Genomic DNA, 23,094 nt, shown 5'->3' with positions numbered 1-23,094 from the left:
CTGGGAAAGACCAAAGGTCCATTGAGCCCAGCATCCTGTTTCCAACAGTGGCCAATCCAGGTCACAAATACCCGGCAAGATCCCCAAAATGTACAAAACATTTTATACTGCTTATCCCAGAAATAATGGATTTTCCCCAAGTCCATTTAATAATAATCTATGGACATTTCCTTTAGGAAGCCATCCAAACCTTTTTTAAACTCTGCTAAGCTAACCGCCTTTACCACATTCTCTGGCAACGAATTCCAGAGTTTAATTACACGTTGAGTGAAGAAACATTTTCTCCGATTTGTTTTAAATTTACTACACTGTAGCTTCATTGCATGCCCCCTAGTCCTAGTATTTTTGGAAAGCGTGAACAGACGCTTCACATCTACCCGTTCAACTCCACTCATTATTTTATAGACCTCTATCATATCTCCCCTCAGCCGCCTTTTCTCCAAGCTGAAGAGTACTAGCCGCTTTAGCCTTTCCTCATAGGGAAGTCGTCCCATCCCCTTTATCATTTTCGTCGCCCTTCTCTGCACCTTTTCTACTTAAGTACATAAGTAATGCCACACTGGGAAAAGACCAAGAATCCATTGAGCCCAGCATCCTGTCCACGACAGCGGCCAATCCAGGCCAAGGGCACCTGGCAAACTTCCCAAACGTACAAACATTCTATACACCTTCTATACACCTTCAATGTTCACTCTGGTGGATCCTCTTCTACTTCTATCCCTCTGCCTGTCGGCGTACCTCAGGGTTCTGTTCTTGGTCCCCTCCTCTTTTCTATCTACACTTCTTCCCTTGGTTCATTAATCTCATCCCATGGCTTTTCCTACCATCTCTATGCTGATGATTCCCAAATCTACCTTTCTACCCCTGATATCTCACCTTGCATCCAAACCAAAGTTTCAGCGTGCTTGTCTGACATTGCTGTCTGGATGTCTCAACGCCACCTGAAATTAAACATGACCAAAACCGAGTTTCTCATTTTTCCCCCCAAACCCACCTCCCCACTCCCCCCATTTTCTATTTCTGTTGATGGCTTTCTCATTCTCCCTGTCTCCTCAGCTCGAAGCCTTGTCATCTTTGACTCTTCTCTGCTCATATCCAGCAGATCGCCAAGACCTGTCGTTTCTTTCTTTACAACATCCGTAAAATCCGCCCCTTTCTTTCCGAGCACTCTACCAAAACCCGCATCCACACCCTTGTCACCTCTCGTTTAGACTACTGCAATCTGCTTCTTGCTGGCCTCCCACTTAGTCACCTCTCCCCTCTCCATTTGGTTCAAAACTCTGCTGCCCGTCTCGTCTTCCACCAGGGTCACTTTACTCATACTACCCCTCTCCTCAAGTCGCTTCACTGGCTCCCTATCCATTTTCGCATCCTGTTCAAACTTCTTCTACTAACCTATAAATGTACTCACTCTGCTGCTCCCCAGTATCTCTCCACACTCGTCCTTTCCTACACCCCTTCCCGTGCACTCCGCTCCATGGATAAATCCTTCTTATCTGTTCCCTTCTCCACTACTGCCAACTGCAGACTTTGCACCTTCTGTCTCGCTGCACCTTACGCCTGGAATAAACTTCCTGAGCCCCTACGTCTTGCCCCATCCTTGGCCACCTTTAAATCTAGACTGAAAGCCCACCTCTTTAACATTGCTTTTGACTCGTAACCACTCGCCTCCACCTACCCTCCTCTCCTCCTTCCTGTACACATTAATTGATTTGATTTGCTTACTTTATTGTCTATTAGATTGTAAGCTCTTTGAGCAGGGACTGTCTTTCTTCTATGTTTGTGCAGCGCTGCGTACGCCTTGTAGCGCTATAGACATGCTAAATAGCAGTAGTAGTAGTACATGTTATTCCTGAAATTGTGGATTTTTCCCAAATCCATTTAGTAGCGATTTATGGACTTGTCCTTTAGGAAACAGTCTAACCTCTTTTTAAAATCTGCCAAGCTAACCGCCTTCACCACGTTCTCCGGCAACAAATTCCAGAGTTTAATTACGCGTTGGGTGAAGAAACATTTTCTCCGATTTGTTTTAAATTTACTACACTGTAGTTTCATCGCATGCCCCCTAGTCCTAGTATTTTTGGAAAGCGTGAACAGACGCTTCACATCCACCTGTTCCACTCCACTCATTATTTTATATACCTCTATCATGTCTCCCCTCAGCCGTCTCTTCTCCAAGCTGAAAAGCCGTAGCCTCCTTAGTCTTTCTTCATAGGGAAGTCATCCCATCCCCGCTATCATTTTAGTCGCCCTTCGCTGCACCTTTTCCAATTCCACTATATCTTTGTTGAGATGCGGCGACCAGAATTGGACACAATACTCAAGGTGCTGTCGCACCATGGAGCGATATAACGGCATTATAACATCCTCACACCTGTTTTTCATACCTTTCCTAATAATACCCAACATTCTATTCGCTTTCCGAGCCACAGCAGCACACTGAGCAGAAAGTTTCAGTGTACTATCGACAACACCCAGATCCCTTTCTTTGTCTGTAACTCCTAACGTGGAACCTTGCATGACGTAGCTATAATTCAGGTTCTTTTTTACCCACATGCATCACCTTGCACTTGCTCACATTAAACGTCATCTGCCATTTAGCCGCCTAGTCTCCCAGTCTCGTAAGGTCCTTCTGTAATTTTTCACAATCCTGTCGCGAGTTAACGACTTTGAATAACTTTGTGTCATCAGCAAATTTAATTACCTCGCTAGTTACTCCCATCTCTAAATCATTTATAAATATATTAAAAAGCAGCGGTCCTAGCACAGAACCCTGAGGAACCCCACTAACTACCCTTCTCCATTGTGAATACTGCCCATTTAACCCCACTCTCTGTTTCCTATCCTTCAACCAGTTTTTAATCCACTGTCTTTTTTGAGATACGGCGACCAGAATTGAACACAATATTTGAGGTGCGGTCGCACCATGGAGCAATAGAAGGGCATGATGATATCCTCATTTTTGTTTTCCATTCCTTTCCTAATAATACCTAACATTCTATTTGCTTTCTTAGCCACAGCAGCACACTGAGCAGAAGGTTTCAACGTATCATCAACGACGACACCTAGATCCCTTTCTTGGTCCGTGACTCCTAACATGGAATCAAAGAGCATGACGTAACTATAATTCAGGTTCCTCTTTCCCACATGCATCACTTTGCACTTGCTCACATTAAACGTCATCTGCCATTTAGACGCCCAGTCTCCCAGTCTCGTAAGATCCTCTTGTAAATTTTCACAATCCTCCTGTGATTTAACGACTTTGAATAACTTTGTGTTATCAGCAAATTTAGTTACTCCCATCTCTAGGTCATTTATAAATATGTTAAAAAGCAGCGGTCCCAGCACAGGGGAACCCTATTAACTACCCTTCTCCATTGAGAATACTGACCATTTAACCCTACTCTCTGTTTTCTATCTTTTAACCAGTTTTTATCCACGTTTGTTCACCCCTTCAAAGAAATGTAGTAGATTGGTGAAGCAAGATTTCCCTTCACTAAATCCATGTTGACTTTGTCTCATTAATCCATGCTTTTGAATATGCTCTGTAATTTTGTTCTTAATAATAGTCTCTACCATTTTGCCCGGCACTGACGTCAGACTCACCGGTCTATAATTTCCCGGATCTCCTCTGGAACCTTTTTTAAAAATCGGCTTTACACTGGCCACCCTCCAATCTTCCAGTACCACACTCAATTTTAAGGATAAATTACATATTTCTCCTTAAAATCCATCTGCTTGCCCTAACTGAAACTTGGCTTTACCCCGAAGACTCTGCTTCAGTCGTGGCCCTCTGCCATGGAGGATATCTTTTCTCCCATACTCCTCGCCCGGTTGGACGCATATTCTAGCAGTTCTTCCAGTACCAGCAACTACAGCACTTGGACGACAGTATACATTTCCAGAAACAGCAGTGAAACTTATCAGTGAAAAATTCTTGTCACTTCAGCACTGAGGTTTTACTTGGGAACCATTAAGACACCCCCATTAGGCTTGAGAAACTAGGCAAAGACAACCAAATGAGGCTTGGGAACCTCAAGTAAGATGCCCACCTTCAGGCTTGGGAACCTGTGCCAAGTGGCTGGACTTGCCTGGCTATCGGGCGTGACCTCTTGGCGATGAGGTTGCCACTTCCTATTGAATTGGCAGTGGTGTAGCCACCATGGACCAACGCATGCTTAAAGCAACTGAGTGACTTATACAGCAATTAGAAACATCGATGGGCCCTATATCCGTTTCATCTATCATTCAACAATACTGGCCAAAAAAACACTTTTTTTGCAATCCTTATATGGAGAGACTCCAAATTGAAAACTACATATTCTGATAGAAGGGAATCTGCTCTTTCTAATGGTGCTAAAAGAAAGAATATTGAAGCTGTCCCACTGGAGATCAAGGGCATCAAAGATAGCCCAAAATGGGCAAAAATGCTTTTTATACCAACTTTGAACGCTTATAATTTTTCAACCACTTGAAGGAAAGTGCTGCAAATTGGAATGCCTCATTACAGCCGTGCATTTAGTACACCTACCAAAAATCAACCTGAAAGGCCAACTAGTTTAGAAACTACAGCAGCCTCAACATCGCTGTAAATTGATTTTTGCCGTTCTTTTTGGCAAAGTTTGAGCCTAAACCATTCAAAATGTAAGAGGACTAGGAACATGGGGTTTTGCCAGTTCATTAAGCCCTAAAAGTAGTGCAGGTTCTCCAAATATCCCCCTTGTACTACTAAAACTTCCAGTTTTACAGCTTCTGGAAGTTGGCCCAAAATGTCATTTTTGCTCAGGCGACATTTTGCAACCCTTTACTTGAGGTCTCCTAGAACCTCCACTTTTTAGTCTTTTGAACTAAAATTTTGCACAGCTTAGTTTATCATCATAAAGAAACTATGTACCAAATTTCATCAAAATCTGAGATGGTGAGGTGGGGACGACCTTTAAAATTGGTCCACTTGACACGGAATGACTCTATTGCAATGGAATCTATGCAGGGTGCAAATAAATGCTTCAAAGAAAATTACAAACTGCTCAGAATACTGCTGCACGGCTGATCTATGGAACATCAAGGTTCGAAAGTTCAAGGCCACTGCATGAGAAACTACATTGGCTACCCGTTAAAGATCGGATCACCTTTAAAGTTTGTACCTTGGCGCATAAAATCCTCTACGGAGAAGCTCCAGCTTATATGGATAACCTTATCAACTTACTACCTAGGAACTCTGACAGATCATCTCGTTCCTACTTAACTCTCCATTACCCTACATGTTCTGGCCTCAGGTATAAAGCCACTAACGCATCCACCTTCCCCTATGTTGGTGCTCATTTGTGGAATGGATTACCTAAATCTGTAAAAACTACTCCCGATCATCTGACCTTCAGGAAAGCACTCAAGACCACCTTATTTGGAATAGTTGACGCTAAAGTCCCGCCGTTGCATCCCTAACTGTTGAACTGTACCTATCTTAATGACATCCTCCACTTTCTTACCCCTTCCCCTTCTCTGTAATTACTTACTGATCACTCCTACTTTCATGTACTTGATTGTTTATGCCAAATTAATGTATGCCTTTTCAGCCCTTTACTGTTGTAAGCCACATTGGGCCTGCCCGCGGGTGGGAAAATGTGGGATATAAATGCTATAAATAAAATAAAATAATTTGAAAGGTATGGCTTGGGCCATTTCACGAACAAAGCCGTTAAACAATATACTATTTGGAGGAGACTTATGTCTCTCAGGCGGCAGAGAAGGGTGAGATGGGATGCCACAGGCCTCCACAGCTGAGAGGTCCTGTGGGTCCTAATCTGTCTCCCAGGAGAGGTCAGAGTCTGACTCTTAAAAGTACTCCTCTTGGGAGGTATGTGGAAGATTGTGTCGTCTAGAGCGTCGGCTCTGCGTAGAAAAGCGTCAAGACTAAAGACGTTGATGCATGCATCTTGTTGGGTTTGTAATGCCCTGAAAGTCGACACCGAGCCTGTGTGCAGGACCTCTCTTGTGACCGTCTCTCTAATGTATCAACAGGCTGGGCTGACGCTGGCGAAAGCACCCTGTAAGGCTGAACAGACTGCATATGCAGTAGCCCCGAGAGCTCCTGTTTGAGCACAGCCCAGATTTCTTCCTGTGGAATAGGCACTGGTGCCAGCTGAGAAAGTGATGCCTGAAGTATAGCCTGTGCAGGCATAGGAGATCGAGGACCTCAGAGGCTTTCGCTGAGAAGTAAGTTGTAAAGAAGGACAATGGTCACTTCACATATATAGAGGAAGTCAATGCAGGGGAGGTGTTGGTATAGTGCCTGGAGGGAGAATGATGGTGATGCTTCTTAGGTTTATTTATGCTGCCAGTCCCTCGATGCATGCGGCACCAACGAGGAAGACACAGAGTCCTTGCATAGTGCCAGCACTGAATCCGATGTCAAACTTTACTGGATGGACCGTATAGGTCTTTTTCTGCCGTCACTTACTATGTTACCAATGTCGATACAGGTTTAAAGCTGAATTCTATGCCACATTTGATGCAGATACAGAACTGAAAGGTTTTTCACACTGGATTCTGCAAGATTTAAGCGTACCCTTTTGCATATGCAGTCAGAGGACACAATGTATGTCCTAGTGCTCTGGACCCAAGCACTCAACAAACCAGTTAATGGGATTCTGTGCCTGGAATTGTCCTATGGCATTTATAGTTCTTAAAGCCACTCTGCACCCTTGTTGACATGGAGGGAATAAACGGTGGACGCAAGGTCACAAGGCTCAATGATCTGGAGAACTCAAATAGTTCAGCCCGAAAATGGTTAATGTTCTCCAGCCAAAAGAAGGGCTCAGAGGCCTCAAAGGCTGAAAAAAGAAAAATTAAAAATAATTGGGAAAATAAAAATCAATAAAATGAACATTAATAAAGAAGAAAAAGAAAAAAGATAATATGAGAAAAAAATATTCCAAAAAGGGAAGGCAGCAAAAAAGAAAAAAGTTTGATGAACTAAGGAGAGATTAGACACCAACCTCTGCTCTGTGGAAAACGATATAGACTGCTGGTCCCGTGCTCGAGCGTTGGGCAAGAAGGCACCCACACAGTGGAAGCACTACCTTAGGAACCTGTTTACTAAGCAGGGTTATAGACGCGTTAACCATGTACGCGTCTACATTATCCCTACAGGCGCCTACATGGTTAGCATGTGCACTGAGGGTAGGTGTGCTAAAAACACTAACACACCTTAGTAAACAGGGTCCCTAAAGTTTTAGTGACAGTGTACTATGGCAGTGTCCACACAGGACTATGTGGATTGCATCACCCACATGTGACAATATTATGCCTGCTTGTCCTCAGAGAAACTGTTACTATATGGTGATATTTTTGTGACCAGCATACAGTATATCAAGCTTGCTATTGTGCAGAGATTTGCTTTGTCTTATTGTCCAGAGATTTGCCTTGTCTTATTGTACATACCTTTTAGAAGCTAACATTCTTCCTGAGGTCAGAAAAAAATGAGCAAAGATGGCAATACTAGAAAACAAGTGAATCATTTTTAGTGAGTTTGCTCATCTATTCACTTTAAAACTGGAAAAAGCTTAAAGTTCCTATAAGCAAATGTTCTACCTCCAGTCTAAATATAGCCTGTGAACTGATGTGGGGGGGCCCCCACATACACAGATCATAGCAGTTGTGAATACTATGCCTAGTAATCCTCATCACAGATTTAGAAAATAAGCAAGACAAATGGGAAAGTGGGGGAAGGGGAGAGAGTTAGCAGCAGCTGGAAGTGCATTTGGCTGATGCCGAGGGCTGCAGAGGCCAGGATTAAGAATGCTGCAGATTTCCTGGAGCTTTCAATGATGTGTGGGATCTCTTCTACTGACACGTCACCACAAGAAACTCAGAGCTGATTTCTGGAAAAAACAGTTGAAATAACTTGCCCTGAGGGTGTGGTTTTTAATATTTATTCTAAGTAGCCACATTTAAAATAAAAAAAAAAAATAAGTAGCTAGTACAAATGTTTTATGTCATGCAAAGGGAGAGAGTTTGTCAGCAAGAATTTGTCTGTACATAATACCAAAAGTTTCAAGCACTGCCCTTTTTTAAAACAATGACTTACCATTAAGTCCTTAGCCTTGTTTAAGACAGGCCTCAACTCCTCTGAAGAAAGAGGGAATTCCTGAAATTATTTAGAGGGGAAAGGTCAGAGAAAGCAAATTTTAGAGAGAGTGTAGTACATAATAAAAAATATTAAAGCTGTATTTGACATATTGTTTTCATAACTTGAAAACAAAGAAAACAGTCAAAATTCAATAACCATACAAAGATCTCAATACTGAATCCAGCCACCAAATATCTGATTTGATCTGTAAAGATGTACTGTTAAAAAATATGCTCATATGGATCATAAATGTAAATAAAATCTGCAGGGGGGAAGCAATGTTTAGTATTTGAACTCTCCTTAGGTTATTCTTCTACACTGCTTCCTGATGATTCATTTGTTAAGTGATAGCAAAGGATCACAATAATTGTTTCATTCAGTGGGTCTTTTACTAAAGGTTAGTTCGAGTTATCTGCAGCAGGGCCCATTTTATTCATATGGGCCCTGCTGCAAATAATTCGAGCAAACCTTTAGTAAAAGGCCCCCTGAGTTTTTTTTGCAACAGGTCTTCAAAAGGACTAAGAAAAACAAACCAGTGCATCAAATTTCAGGTAGCAGGCTTGGATATTTTATTTATTTGATGCATTTGTATCCCACATTTTCTCACCTATTTGCAGGCTCAATGTGGCTTACATAGTACCGGAGAGGCGTTCGCAGTCTCCGGCGTGCACAAATACAAAATGATGTGGTAAGGTAGGTTCTTGTGGAATAGTCTCATTAGGGTATCATAAGGCGTAAGAGTTGTGTAGTGACCATTACGTACTTTGGTTTTGACATGTTGCAGAGTGTGAGCATTTAAGTTGGATCGTTAGGGTATGCCTTTTGAAACAAGTTAGTTTTTAGTGATTTCCGGAAGTTTAGATGACCATATGATGTTTTCACGGCTTTCAGTAATGCGTTCCATAGTTGTGTGCTGATATAGGAGAAACTGGATGCGTAAGTTGATTTGTATTTAAGTCCTTTGCAGCTTGGGTAATGGAGATTTAGATACGTATGTGATGATTTGGATGTGTTTCTGGTTGGTAGGTCGATGAGATCTATCATGTAGCTCGGGGCATTGCCGAATATTATTTTATGGACTAGGGTGCAGATTTTGAAAGTGATGCGTTCTTTGATAGCGAGCCAGTGTAGTTTTTCACGGAGGGGTTCTGCGCTTTCAAATCGTGTTTTTCCAAATATAAGCTGGGCTGCCGTGTTTTGAGCGGTCTGAAGTTTCTTTAGGATCTCTGTTCTTTGCATCCTGCATAGATTCCATTACAGTAGTCGACGTGACTTAGTACCATTGATTGTATCAGATTGCGAAATGTTTCCCTCGGGAAGAATGATTTCAGTCATTTGAATTTCCACACTGAGTGGAGCATTTTCTTCGTTGTGGATTTCGCTTGGCTCTCTAGTGTTAGGTTACGGTCCAGTATGACACCGAGGATTTTCAGGCTGTCTGAGATGAGGAGGGTGTGGTCTGGGGTGTTGATAGTTGTGGGGTTGTATGTGTTGTGTTGGGATGAGAGGATGAGTGTGTTTTTTTTCTTTATTGAGTTTTAGTTGAAATGCATTAGCCCATGAGTCCATGATGTTCAGGCCGAGCTTGATTTTGTTCTTGATTTCTGATAGGTCATGTATGTATGGAATGTATATGGTAAAATTATGTATCATTCTGCCTTGCCTCACCCTATGCCTGGAATAATCTTCCTTTACCCATACGCCATGCCCCCTCCCTACCCATCTTCAAATCTCTGCTTAAAACTCACCTCTTCAATGCTGCCTTCGGCGCCTAACCGCTCGAGAAATATAAAATACCCCAATCTATCCACCCTATCAGATTAACTGTTCACTCGTCCTCTAGATTGTTCACTTGTCTTTAGTTTGTTCTCTTGTCTTTTAGATTGTAAGCTCTTTGAGCAGGGACTGTCCTTCTATGTTTGAATTGTACAGCGCTGCGTAACCCTAGTAGCGCTTTAGAAATGGTTGTTGTTGTATCATACCTGATAATTTTCTTTCCATTAATCATAGCTGATCAATCCATAGACTGGTGGGTTGTGTCCATCTACCAGCAGGTGGAGATAGAGAGCAATCCTTTTGTCTCCCTATATGTGGTCATGTGCTGCCGGAAACTCCTCAGTATGTCGATATCAAAGCTCCATCTGCAGGACTCAGCACTTAGAGAATTACACCCACAAAGGGACATTCTGCCCAGCTCACCACCGCCGAAACGGGGGAGGGGAATTAACCCAGCTCATCCCCACACAAGTGGGGGAGGGGAATCCGTCCAGCTCATCCCCGCCGATGCGGGGGGGGATCTGGCTTATCCTGCAACCGCAACCGCGGGAAGAGCTGACTGACCCTAACACCGCCGAAGCGGGAGGGGTACAAAGCTGCCCTACAGCCGCACGAAGCGGGAGGGAGCGCCGGCAGAATTTAGGTCTCAATCCAGCCTCGTAAAACGGAGGGGAGAGGAATGCAGCAGCTCACTGTAACACAAAATCGTCTCAACTCCTGAAGAATCCAATTGAAAAAACTTGAACATGAAGTCCTCCTGAACAGGAACTGAAGACTAAACTTGAACCTGAAATGCAACCAGAATAAAAACAGTACAGATATCTGGGAGGGGCTATGGATTGATCAGCTATGATTAATGGAAAGAAAATTATCAGGTATGATACATAATTTTACCTTCCATATCATGCTGATCAATCCATAGACTGGTGGGATGTACCGAAGCAGTACTCACCCAGGGCGGGACATAGAAATCCCTGACCGCAACACTGAAGCTCCAAACCGGGCCTCCGCCCGAGCAGCCACAGTCAAGCGGTAATGCCTGGAGAAGGTATGAGCCGATGCCCAAGTTGCCACCTTGCAAATCTCTTCCAAGGAGACGGACCCGGCCTCCACCATCGAGGCCGCCTGAGCTCTAGTGGAGTGAGCCTTCAGCCGGATAGGCGGCACCTTCCCCGCGGCCACATAAGCCGCTGCAATGGCTTCCTTGACCCATCTTGCCACTGTAGGCTTAGCAGCCTGCAGACCCTTACGAGGACCTGCAAACAGGACAAACAGATGATCCGACTTCCGGAAATCATTGGTCACTTCCAAGTATCTGATGATGACTCGTCTCACATCTAGATATTTGAGAGCAGAGTACTCCTCTGGGTAGTCCTCCCTATGAAAGGATGGGAGACAGAGCTGCTGATTCACATGGAAGCGAGAAACAATCTTGGGCAGGAAGGAAGGCACTGTGCGAATAGACACTCCTGCCTCAGTGAACTGCAGAAAGGGCTCTCGACATGATAGCGCCTGGAGCTCGGAAACTCTTCTGGCTGAAGTGATAGCCACCAAAAAGACTGCTTTCAACGTCAGGTCTTTCTGAGATGCCCTCGACAAGGGTTCAAAAGGTGGCTTCTGCAAGGCTCTTAGCACCAGATTGAGATTCCACGCAGGTACCACTGAGTGCAGAGGAGGGCGCAGGTGATTAACTCCCTTGCTTTGTGAGCAAAGAACCATTTTTAGGTGGAATACGGTAGAGCCAGGGGGTTTGAATAAGAAAGTTGAGTGGCTACAGGTTTGAGTAGGTGGGGCTGGATAGTATGGTGTTTGATTAGGTTTTAAGCCAGTTTCACAGTGCATGGGCCAGCGTTTGGTAGACAGATGTGAGGTGGAAGTAGAATTCCCACTGTCTTGCAGCCATAAGGGATTTACAAGTTTACACAGTGAGTAAAATGTTAATGTATTAGTATAAGTTATTGAGAGGGGTTTAGGATAGATTTGTGAGCACTTTTGCATATGTTTGTTTGTGTAGGACCCGACTCCTGATGATGCGGATGTAGCGAAACACAGGCTGTGTAGAGTCTGGGGTATATCGGATGACTGTAAGAGTTTCAAGCACATCGCATGAGTGGAAGTGGATTGAACACAGGAGTGGAGAACTCTAAGCAAATGTTTGCATTTTCGTTTGGAATTCCTGGGACCCAGCACACATGAAAAGGATTGGATTTTGTGTAGTGCTGTGACTATGATGGGAGTTTAAAGTAACAAGCACACCCTAGGGGGTAGTGCAGCACTAAAAGTGGATGAACTTTTTGAACTTGCAGTGCAGTGCTGTGACCAGTATGGAAGATTAAAGCAACAGGCACACCCCGTGGGGGTAGTGCAGTACTAGCATAAGAGGAACTTTTTGAACAAATATCCTGCTGAGGTTACTGGGCATTTTGAACAGTTAGGATATTACATGTATTAGTGGGTTTGCTCCATTAAGGTTTTATTGTGAAATGTGTATGAGTGTGCATTGGTAAGTGAGTGTGCATGAGTGTGTATGAAGGAATGATATGTTAAGGTATTAGGTTTTGTAAGCAAATAAATAATAAAGGTATTTTCTAAAAATGAATTAACTGGCAGATAGATTTATACTGGTAGTATTGTTGGTTCAGTTAGCAAGTAGGGTATAGCCCAGTATTATAAGGTTGTTACCACCCAAAAGTAGGTAAGAAAGAAAGGCTGATGATAAAAGAAAGGCCAAAACCACAGCCAGTAAGAAGAGGAGGAACCGTATTGCAAGGTAACTCCAGTCAGCAAATTGCAGAAAAGCAGCTTGGCACAGCAGCGCTAAAAATTCAGATACTCTGCGTGCCAAAGAATTGGCAACCAAGAACACCACTTGCGAGTAAGCTCCTAAGCGAAGCCTTCTGCAAAGGATCAAAAGGAGTCCGAAGCAATGCTCGGTAGACAAGGAGCCCTAAGCTAGGCTCAGAGAACAAGAACGAGGTTTCAGGGCGAACAGGTTGCAGCAGCGGAGGAGCAAAGCACTCTGCAAGAAATGAACAACATCTGGGTGCGAAGCCAGAGAAGAGCCCAAAACTCTCTCTCCCAGAAGCAGCCTACCGCCACCTGTACCCAAAGCAAATTAGAGCCCAGGCCCTTCTGCAACCCATCCTGGAGAAAGAAATCAATCTCTGAAGAACAGATGCCCGCAATGGAGACCAAGTATGGGCCTCAACCATGCCTCAAAAAAATCCTCTACACCTGAGAATATGCAGTTGAAGTGGACTGCATAAAAACTTGCAATAGAGCAGTAATTCCTGTGTCTGAAGAACTCAGTTCCTCAGAGTCAACCTCTCAAAAAACCCAGGCCATAAGACCAAAGCAAGAGGGATCCTCCACTCTATAACGGACCCTGAAGGAAGAGCCCGGAGTCGAATGGAATTAAAAACGGAGGCACCACTAGAAGACTACCAGATCCAAATACCAAGGGCGCCGTGGTCAATCCAGAGCTACCAAAATGACTCGACCCTGGTGGAGAGAGATCCGAAAAGAACTCGGCTGCAGAGGCGCCACAGAGGAAACGTTATCAAAGAACGCCTCCAGCTAAAGAAGCAGCTGAACCACCAGTCCTGCCGAATCGCCCTCTCTCCAATGACAAAAGGAAGAAGGCACCTCGGCATCAAGTCGGGACACCATCAGATCTACCTCCGGAGCTCTCTATCTGAGGCCAAACTGAAGAAGCACTGGTGCGGAACAACCATTCCGCTGAGACCAGAAGACGGCAGAAAAAGCCCACAAAGTGGGCCGCGGAGAAACGGAACACAAGATCCTCTGCCCACTCCATGGGGGAGACATGCCCTGGTGGCCAGGGCCAGACTCCGAGTCCCACCCTGTCAAAGAAGAAGACACCGCCATCGTGTTGTCAGACAGCACAGCACTGCCTGGCCCACAACAAGTCCTGAAAGGATAGAAGACGAACGGCACCAAAAACAGGTCCAGGCAGGAGATTGGCCACACTGTCTCCCATGTCATCCACCGCCCCAGAGGTGGAAGGAGGCGGCAAAGGGCTCTCCAGTCCAAAAGACTTGCATCCATGACCACCACCATCCATTGCAGAGGTGCCAAGGCATCCCCTCCAAAGGGAAGAACTGCGGAGCCAGCAGTTCATGTGCAGCTGTACCGAGAACAGCCACGGAAGACAGCGCTGACACTCCTGGGACACAGGAGACCTCCTGCCGAGAAGCGAGAGCTGTAGATGTCGCATGTGAGCACAGCCCCGGCAATAACTACAAAGTACCCGAAACAGAGCTCAAGACATGAACGCATGTTACGTTCCTCACCTGTAGTGTGGCCCGCATGGCCGGTTCGTCTCCGAGCCCTTTTTCAGTAGCGGTGGCCGGCCATGCGGGGGCTGTTGGCATCGGCTATGCTCGGCCCGGTCTCGATGGCTGGCCATGCGAATGGTGGCGTCGGTCATGTTCGGTCCGGTCTCGATGGTCGGCCATACTGAAGCGGCCAGGGTGGCTGGTCAGGTTGGCTATCGGCATCAGTCAGGCTCGCTTCAATAGCGTGGCCGGCCATTTTGGTTCGGCCCTGGAGGCCGGCCACGCGGACTGTCAGCATCCAGGAGGTGGGACTTCCTTCTGGCACGGATCTTTCGCCTCACCTGGTTGTGCGGGATTGGCCGTCTCTCGCTGCTGCTCCACCCCTCTCCAGCAGCCAACCAACACAGGGTCATTCTCTCCAGCTGACTGGAGTTACTGCCGATGAGGGGACTATTTAAGAGCCACAGTCTCCTTCATACTTTGCTTCGGCTTCTAGTGTTATAGAGGTTTGGTGCTTGTGATTGTACGTTCTGCTGTCTACCCTGACTAGGAGAATGACTAAAAAGGGAATTGTGAGACTAAAAGATACAGCGAACCGCTATGTAGATAATGATGAAGAAAAAGCCAATTTGCTAAATAGATACTTTTGTTCTGTTTTCACTGAAGAAAATCCTGGAGAAGGACCGCGAGGGACTGGCAAAAGTACACCTGAGAATGGAATGGATATAGCACCGTTCACGGAAGAGAGTGTGTATCAACAACTTGGAAAGCTAAAGGTGGACAAAGCCACGGGACCGGACGGGATCCACCTCAGAATATTGAGGGAGCTCAGAGAGGTTCTGGCTGGTCCTCTTAAAGATTTGTTTAATAAATCCTTGGAGACGGGAAAGGTTCCGAGGGACTGGAGAACGGCGGAGGTGGTCCCTCTTCACAAAAGTGGTGATAGGGAAGAAGCTGGAAACTACAGGCCAGTAAGCCTCACTTCGGTTATTGGAAAAGTAATGGAAGCGATGCTGAAGGAAAGGATAGTGAATTTCCCAGAAGCCAATAAGTTGCAAGATCTGAGACAACATGGTTTTACCAGAGGGAAATCGTGCCAAACGAATCTCATTGAATTCTTTGATTTGGTAACTGGAGAATTGAATCATCGACGTGCTATAGACGTAATCTACTTAGATTTTAGCAAAGCTTTTGACACGGTTCCCCACAGGAGGCTCTTAAATAAACTAGATGGGCTGAAGATAGGTCCCGAAGTGGTGAACTGGATTAGGAACTGATTGACGGACAGACGACAGAGGGTGGTGGTAAATGGAGTTCGCTCGGAGAAGGGAAAGGTGAGTAGTGGAGTGCCTCAGTGATCGGTGCTGGGGCCGATTCTGTTCAATATATTTGTGAGTGACATTGCCGAAGGGTTAGAAGGTAAAGTTTGCCTATTTGCGGATGATACTAAGATTTGCAACAGAGTGGACACCCCGGAGGGAGTGGAAAGCATGAAAAAGGATCTGAGGAAGCTAGAAGAATGGTCTAAGGTTTGGCAATTAAAATTCAATGCGAAGAAATGCAAAGTGATGCACTTAGGGAGTAGAAACCCACGAGAGACTTATGTGTTAGGCGGTGAGAGTCTGATAGGTACTGAGGGGGAGAGGGATCTTGGGGTGATAGTATCCGAGGATCTGAAGGCGACGAAACAGTGTGACAAGGCGGTGGCCGTAGCGAGAAGGTTGCTAGGCTGTATAGAGAGAGGTGTGATCAGCAGAAGAAAGGAAGTGTTGATGCCCCTGTACAAGTCGTTGGTGAGGCCCCACCTGGAGTATTGTGTTCAGTTTTGGAGGCCGTACCTTGCGAAGGATGTTAAAAAAATGGAAGCGGTGCAAAGGAAAGTTACGAGAATGGTATGGGATTTGCGTTCCAAGACGTATGAGCAGAGACTTGCTGACCTGAACATGTATACCCTGGAGGAAAGGAGGAACAGGAGTGATATGATACAGACGTTCAAATACTTGAAAGGTATTAATCCGCAAACAAATCTTTTCCAGAGATGGGAAGACGGTAGAACGAGAGGACATGAAATGAGATTGAAGGGGGGCAGACTCAAAAAAGATGTCAGGAAGTATTTTTTTCACGGAGAGGGTGGTGGATGCTTGGAATGCCCTCCCGTGGGAGGTGGTGGAGATGAAAACGGTAATGGAATTCAAACATGCGTGGGATATGCATAAAGGAATCCTGTGCAGTAGGAACGGATCCTCAGAAGCTTAGCCAAAATTGGGTGGCGGAGCAGGTGGGGGAAGAGAGGTTGGTGGTTGGGAGGCGAGGATAGTGGAGGGCAGACTTATACGGTCTGTGCCAGAGCCAGTGATGGGAGGCGGGAAATACTGCTGGGCAGACTTGTACGGTCTGTGCCCGGAAAAAGGCAGGTACAAATCAAGGTAGAGGCTCATTTTCAAAGCACTTAGCCTTCCAAAGTTCCATAGGTTTCTATGGAACTTTGGAAGGCTAAGTGCTTTGAAAATGTGCCTCGTAAGGTATACACATATGAGTTTATCTTGTTGGGCAGACTGGATGGACCATGCAGGTCTTTTTCTGCCGTCATCTACTATGTTACTATGTATTGGACCAGACCTAACTGTTCTGCTGCCTGCCCCGACTCTATTACTACTACTACTATTAAACATTTCTATAGCACTACTAGACTTACGCAGCGCTGTACAAATTAACATGAAAAGACAGTCCCTGCTCAACAGAGCTTACAATCTAAATTGGACAGACGGACAGACAGCTAGGGGTGGGGAAATTGCAGTGACTCTTGGATTGGACCCGACTATTCTCTGTTCCGCTGCCTGCCCTGACTCTTGGATTGGACCCGACTATTCTCAGCTTTGCTGCCTGCCACGGCCAGCGGCTGTGCAACCCAGCTCGTATCCAGAAGTCCTGGTGGCCACCTGCACCTAGGGGCTCAAATCCCGGGGAACGGTGGTCGCTCCCCAGGTGAAGCTAGGGGTTGTCCAGCTGCCTGACCGAGTACAGCGCTCCTCTTCGGTCCACCGTGCTCTGTCAAGGCACAAGGGCTCACTACCGCAGTAATCATAACAGTAAACGCACTACTAGGTCCGGAGACTCGGCACCCCGAGCAGACTGCGCACTCGAGTCTGAAGCTAGATCCTCCAGTCCTTGATCAAGAAAAAAATTGTACCAGAGCTGTCTGGGACGGGACAAGGTGGCTCATTTGAAAGGTGACCACCCAGCCCAAGGATTCCAACAGTGAGACCCGGGAAGATTAACTCTCGGTACTCATCTAGAGCGGGGTGTACGCTGATGCCTAGGAAAAGGTGCATGGAACCATAGCCATGTCGAAAGGCAAAGCTTGGAACTGAACATGAGGGTCCAGAACGGCCAACCAGAGAAACCGCAGATGAGGGTGCCAAAGAGGAAAGAGCAGAAACGCTTCCTAGAGGAAAAGTGCAGGGAAGAATGCTAAATTGAAGTAGCTCTGCAATACAGCTAGCTGTCCAATACCAAGAAAAAAATACAAAAGTGCAATAAAAGCCTTAGAGACATTGCAACATACCGCTAGCTAGAGGTGCCACAGATGCAGTAGAAGCTGGAACTGGTTTGCAAGTTTGACCAGTGTCAGAGTGCAATACTAGAAGAGAAGAGCTGCTGTGGGAAACCACTACAGCTAACCTTTGGCACTGTAGCATAGTGTAAACTGTCCCAGCTCTGCAATGAACTGCTTGTCAAGGCAAGCAATACAGGAGAGTGATGTAAAATATGCCCCATATGAAAAGGAGGCGAGGATATGAAACACAAACCGAACATGTAACCTTCAGATTGAAAGCCAGTCATCTTCCAGGGAAAAAAAAACTATTTGATGAAACTACTGCACCTGGAAATAATGCCCCCATAGCAGCACTGAGGTTCCATGGTTACCATGGAGAACAGAGCACTAGCCCCAGAAAATAACAATATGTGGAGGAGTGCCTAGTGGTTAGGGTGGTGGACTTTGGTACTGGGGAACCGAGGAACTGAGTTCAATTCCCACTTCAGGCACAGGCAGCTCCTTGTGACTCTGGGCAAGTCACTTAACCCTCCATTGCCCCATGTAAGGCGCATTGAGCCTGCCATGAGTGGGAAAGCGCGGGGTACAAATGTAACAAAAATAAATTTCCCACAGAAACGTGGAGCCAAAGGCACTAAGCCTAGAAACTCCCTTCTAAAAGGTGCAGAAGAATCGGTTGGACCGCTAGTTAACCGAGGGGTAAAAGGGGCGATCAGGGAAGACAAAGCCATAGTGGAGTGATTAAATGAATTCTTTGCTTTGGTCTTCACTGAGGAAGATTTGCGAGTGATACTGGTGCCAGAAATGTTATTCGAAGCTCTCGGTGAAACTGAATGAAATCTCTATAAACCTAGAGGATGTAATGGGGCAATTTGACAAACTGAAGAGTAGCAAATCTCCTCGACCGGATGGTATTCAACCCAGAGTACTGATAGAATTGAAAAATTAACATGCAGAACTATTGTTAGTAATATGTAAATTATCTTTAAAATCAAGCGTGGTACCAGAAGATTGGAGGGTAGCCCATGTAACGCCAATATTTAAAAAAAGGTTCCAGAGGGGATCCGGGAAATTACAGACCGGTGAGCCTGACTTCGGTGCCAGGTAAAATGGTACAGACTATTATAAAGAACAAAATTACAGAGCATATTCAAAACAATGGATTAATGAGACAAAACCAACATGGATTTAGTGAAGGAAAATCTTGCCTCACCAATCTATTACATTTCTTTGAAGGGGTGAAAAAAAACGTGGATAAAGGCGAGCCGGTTGATATTGTGTATTGACAAAGTACCTCATGAAAGGCTCCAGAGGAAATTGGAGAGTCATGGGATAGGAGGTAGTGACCTATTGTGGATTAAATACTGTTTAAAGAATATAAGACAGAGTAGGGTTAAATGGTCAGTATTCTCAATGGAGAAGGGTAGATAGTGGGGTTCCCCAGGGGTCTGTGCTGGAACCGCTGCTTTTTAACATATTTATAAATGATTTAGAGATGGGAGTAACTAGTGAGGTAAGGTAAAATTATGTCTTACCTGATAATTTTCTTTCCATTAGTCCCTCAGATCAATCCAGAGACTTGTGGGTTATGCCCCTCCTCTAGCAGGTTAGATAGAGAGAACTCAGAAGTTTGCTCAAGAGGGCATGTGCACCCACCTAACTTCAGTATACACGATACCAAAGCAGAAAGAAATTAAACCATAGAACAGTCTCCTGCCTCTATAACTGCAGCATAAACGTGGGAGAAACTCTCCGAGCTGCTATACATAACAACGTGTAACTATAAACTCACTTTAAACCCTGTAACCGTTCAAATAAAAAAGAAACGAACAGAATCGACTGAATCAATCATACTGTTTTCTATCAGATACCATGACAGCGAATCCCAGGGAGGGACTCTGGATTGATCTGAGGGACTAATGGAAAGAAAATTATCAGGTAAGGCATAATTTTACCTTCCATAGCATCCCCAGATCAATCCAGAGATTTGTGGGATGTACCAAAGCAATCCTCAGCAAGGGTGGGACCGGCCAACCCCGGCCACCAAAACCGACGCCCCGAAATTCGCCTCCCGCCGAGCCGCGAAATCCAGATGGTAATGTCTTGCAAAGGTGTGCAGAGACGACCAAGTCGCCGCCTTACAAATGTCCTCCAACGGCAACAAACGCGACTCTGCAAAAGACGTAGCCTGAGCTCTTGTGGAGTGTGCCCAAATGTTAAGAGGAGAAGACTTCCCCATCAACAGGTAAGCCGACGCAATCGCATCCCAAAGCCATCGCGCCACCGTCGCCTTAGAGGCCATGTGCCCTTTCTTATGTCCTGCAAACAGCACAAAAAGATGATCTGAGGTCCGAAAAGAATTAGTCGCCTCCAGATAACCCAGGAGGACCCTCTTAACATCTAAGCAACAGAGCGCCCGAAAGTTGTCAGGGTAATCTTCGCGCTTGAAAGACGGCAACACCACTTCTTGGTTAACATGAAAACGCGAAGGCACAAAGGACAGCACCATCCTTATTGAGACTCCCGCTTCCGAAAAACGAAGAAAAGGGTCTCTGCACGACAACGCCTGAATCTCCGACACTCGTCTAGCTGAAGCCATTGCCACCAGAAAAACTGTCTTCAACGTGAGATCCTTCAGAGATGCTTTACTCAGGGGTTCAAACGGGGGCCGTTGCAATGCCCTAAGGACCAGATTCAAATTCCACTCCGGCACTACCGGAACTCGTGGGGGCCTCAGGTGTCCTACTCCCCGAAGAAATCGAATAACATTCAGATGAGATGCTACGAAATACCTCCCCAAACAACCTCTAAAGCTGGCCAAAGCCGCTACCTGAACCTTCAACGTACTTAGCAATAATTCCTTATCCATCCCCTCTTGCAAGAAAGCTAAAATCGCCCCAAGAGAGGATGACTGAGGAGGAATGCCAGCCACCGAGCACCAAGAAACAAGCATTCTCCAGACCCACCCTGGCATAGGCAGTAGAACGTTTGCGCACCTGCAACATTGACCCAATCACTGCTTCCGGGTAGCCTTTACCCCTCAGACGCAACCTTTCAATAGCCAGGCCGTAAGCCCAAATGGAACGTGATCCTTCATGACTACCGGACCCTGAAACAGAAGTTCCGGCAAATGAGACATGAAACGGCTCGTCGATCAGAAGACAAACTAGATCCGCATACCAAGGACGCCTGGGCAATCCGGCACCACCAGAATCACCGGCCCCTGATGACGGGAGATTCTGCCCAGTGTTCGACCGACCATCGGCCACGGGGGAAAAATATACAGCAGTTCCAACGGCCACGGCTGGAGAAGAGCATCTATGCCCGCGGAGCCGAACTCCCTGCCCCTGCTGAAAAACCAGGACACTTTGGCATTGGCGTGACGAGCCATCAGATCCAGCACCGGAGTCCCCCAACGATCCAAAATCAGTTGAAAGGCTGCCGGAGAAAGTTCCCACTCCCCGGCATCTAACCGGTTTCGACTGAGGAAGTCGGCCTGCACATTTAGTACTCCCGCTATGTGAGCAGCCGACAACCACACCAGACGGGACTCCGACCAACGACAAAGCACCGCCGCCTCCTCCGCCAGCGGAGCACTTCGGGTTCCCCCCTGCCGACTGACATATGCTACCGCCGTCGCGTTGTCGCACAGCACTCTTACTGGCTGGTTCTTGGGCAACCCTTCAAATGCCAACAGTGCCAGCCTGATTGCTCGAAGTTCCAATAGGTTGATCTGCAACTTGGACTCCACCATCGTCCAACTCCCCTGAGCCGCATGCCCTAGACAGTGAGCCCCCCAGCCGACCAGACTGGCACCCGTTGTCACCACATGCCACTCCAGCATTTCCAGGGGCATGCCTCGAAGCAAATTCTCCGCCCTGAGCCACCATCGTAGAGCAAAACGAGCTCAAGGAGTCCAGGGAATTCGAATCGCATATTCCTCGGACAGTGGAGACCAGCGGCTGAAAAGATACCATTGCAATGGACGCATGTGACTCCGAGCCCATGGGACGAACTTGATCGTCGCCGCCATTGACCCGAGCAACTGGACATAGTCACAGGCTTGTGGAGCTGGAGCCTGAAGGATGGAAGAAACTTACATGACCCATTTCAACCGGCGCTCTTTCGGAAGAAAAACTCTGCCCAGACGGGTGTCCAGACATACTCCTAGATACGCCAGAATCTGAGTTGGAACAAGATGACTCTTTTTGTACATTTATCACCCAACCAAGAGACTGAAGCAACTCGATCACCGCCTGTGTCACCTGCAAACAAACATTCTGCGTGAGACGGGGCGCGAATCAACCAATCGTTGAGATAAGGATGAACTTGCCTTCCTCTGGCCCGCAGAAAAGCGGCCACTACCACCATTACCTTGGAGAACGTGCGCGGCGCCGTGGCCAGGCCAAACGGCATGGCTCTGAACTGGAAATGCTGCCCCAATACCGCAAAACGCAGAAACCTTTGGTGAGGAGGCCATATAGGAATATGCAAGTAGGCCTCCTTTAGATCGAGAGCTGCCAAGAATTCTCCCGGCTGAACTGCCGCTAGTACTGAGCGAAGGGTTTCCATCCTGAAGTGCCGCACCGCAAGTGCCTTGTTGACTGCCTTGAGATCTAATACTGGACGAAAGGCCCCTCCTTTCTTTGGCACTATGAAGTAAATAGAGTAGCGACCCCGGCCGATTTCGTCCACCGGCACCACTGCCTCCCAGACGAGGCAACTCTGCCAAGGTATCCCTCATGGCCGCGCACTTTACTGCAGACTTGCAAGGGAACTCGAGAAAACTGTCTCTCAAGGGACGCGCAAACTCCAGCTTTTAGCCATCTCATATAATATCCAGTACCCATTCGTCTATAGTCACCCTGGCCCATTCTTCTCCGAACTGGGGCAGCCGTCCCCCTATCAGCGAAGACTGGACCAGGGCCCCATCATTGCGTACCTCTGCCTCCTGGCTGACCGGGGAACGGCAGGGGAGACTTTTGAAAGCCCCCTACTCTCCCAGGCCTATAGCACTTTGCCTCACTAAAGCACGGACGAAACGGTCTCGCCTGGGACTTAAATTTCTCTTCCGGCAACCGACCTTGGAAGTCTCAAAGATCCTTCACTATCTGAGCCAGTTCCTGCCCAAATAGGAGCTTCCCCTTAAAGGGCAGTCAGGCCAACCGAGACTTAGAAGGCAGATCAGCTGCCCAATGCTTTAACCAAATCCAGCGTCGAGACGAAACCGCCAAAGAAACTCCCTTAGCGGAGGCTCTAAGAATATCGTATAAGATATCAGCCAAATAAGCTAAGCCCGACTCCAGGAGCGGAAGTACTTCAATCAAATCATCCGG

At 46.4% G+C, this 23,094-nt stretch overlaps 1 protein-coding gene across 1 annotated transcript in view; it reads right to left on the bottom strand.

Annotated features, from left to right (window-relative positions):
• The window catches only part of DSE (dermatan sulfate epimerase), a 167,596-nt gene that overhangs the window by 124,215 nt on the left and 20,287 nt on the right, over positions 1-23,094 (bottom strand). Inside the window, exon 2 of the mRNA XM_030199227.1 lies at positions 8,087-8,146. The gene's annotated coding sequence lies outside the window, so the exon portion shown is untranslated. The remainder of the gene's footprint in view (positions 1-8,086; positions 8,147-23,094) is intronic.

The sequence above is a fragment of the Microcaecilia unicolor genome, chromosome 3 (assembly GCF_901765095.1).
Source record: "Microcaecilia unicolor chromosome 3, aMicUni1.1, whole genome shotgun sequence".
Classification (NCBI taxonomy): domain Eukaryota; kingdom Metazoa; phylum Chordata; class Amphibia; order Gymnophiona; family Siphonopidae; genus Microcaecilia; species Microcaecilia unicolor.
Note: the sequence above shows the minus strand (reverse complement) of the source record. Positions and strands in the feature narration are given on the sequence as shown.